General features: G+C 39.8%; 1 protein-coding gene across 1 annotated transcript in view; it reads right to left on the bottom strand.

The window, feature by feature from the left end:
- Nucleotides 1–1,627, bottom strand: part of LOC104982716 (ninein-like protein) — a 27,625-nt gene that overhangs the window by 1,651 nt on the left and 24,347 nt on the right. The window lies entirely within an intron of this gene.

Here is a 1,627-nt window from a genome sequence, read left to right as displayed (position 1 = left end):
GTCCATGACATTTGGGTCGGCACCATGCTCCAGCAGAAGAGTCGCACACTCCTCCTCTTGGCATTCTACGGCCTGTTAGTGTTGTGCCAAGAAACAGAGTGTAAATTCTAGGAATTCAAAGTAAACAGGCCACAAGCTTCACCAGTTTGCTATATTTCAATGAGATAAATTCACTTTTAGTCTCAGGAAATCACACCCATCTCATGTGGACATGGTTCGCTGCCCCATACCTTCATCAGCGCTGTCCTCTTTTCATTGTCACAGAGGTTAAGCAGGCATTTTCTCTCCAGGAGGAGAGTGACCACCGCTGAATGGCCATTGGCACAGGCCAAATGGAGCGCAGTCCTACGAAAGCAAGAGCAATTTTTAGGAAACCCTAGTGTTACTGTTTCAAAGCAAACAATCGTTCCTGTGATTGAAAACATTCAATAGCATGCTATTCCTATCACTCTAAAACAAATGTTTCGTTTTCTTCTGGAGAAAGAACAGTCTATATTCGCTTTAGCTCTTCTTACCACAGTAATGAAAGAACTATCTACTTGAATAGAACGAGCATGACCTTGAGATTCAGCTCAACTTGGGTTTGTATTTGACTTTCACTCTGTCCCTCATTAGCCGTTGCTCAGCCTCTCTGTGCTTCAATTTCCTCATCAACAGAATGGAGAGGGAGTAGTAGTTATCTCACAGGACAGCACTGTGATGCTTACATGAGAGCCATGCAAAGGGTGCAGAACCATTCCTGGCAGATAACAGCTCAGTAACTGTTAGGTCATATTATCATATTTATTGCTACTACTACTAGTTTACAAGGACAACATCTCAATGAAGTCAAAGGATATGACTCCTCCTTTGCAGATATATTTTGAGTATTAGAGACAACATTGTACTTCGATGATTCTAATATGCTCATTTTCTCACATTTTAACATCTCTGACATTGGAATATAATTTATAATTCACAGACTTTACAAATTGTAGAATTTTTGTTTGTCCATTTCTCTTTTTTCCTGTTGGTCTAATTCCCATGAGATGTTTTCATCTAAGTCTGCTTTAGAGATGATGTATAATATATATTATTATATAATACAGGTGTACGACACAGTGATCCACAATTGTTAAAGGTTATACTGCATTTAAAGTGACTATAAAATATTAACTATAATCCCCATGTTGTACAATAAATCTTTGTAGCTTGCAGGATTTTAGTTCCCTCACCAGAAGATCGAACCCTGGGCCCAGAGCAGTGAGTCTTAACCACTGGACTTCCAGGAAATTCCCAAGATTCCCTTGACTTCTGAAAAGGCTGAAAGTTATCACAGGATACCAATCCTCACAAAAAATTCTAAAACAAATTGCAAGTACCAAATTATTTTTATCTGTGCCACGTTCCTATGGAATATGGAATGAAGCAGGGCAAAGGCTAATAGAGTGTTGCCAAGAGAACACACTGGTCATAGCAAACACTTTCTTCCAACAACACAAGAGAAGACTCTACACATGGACGTCACCAGATGGTCAACACCAAAATCAGATTGATTATATTCTTTGCAGCCAAAGATGGAGAAGCTCTATACAGTCACCAAAAACAAGACCGGGAGCTGACTGTGGCTCAGATCATGAACTCCTTA

Source organism: Bison bison, unplaced genomic scaffold (assembly GCF_000754665.1).
Source record: "Bison bison bison isolate TAMUID 2011002044 unplaced genomic scaffold, Bison_UMD1.0 scf7180017864538, whole genome shotgun sequence".
NCBI classification, from domain to species: Eukaryota; Metazoa; Chordata; class Mammalia; order Artiodactyla; family Bovidae; genus Bison; species Bison bison.
Note: the sequence above shows the minus strand (reverse complement) of the source record. Positions and strands in the feature narration are given on the sequence as shown.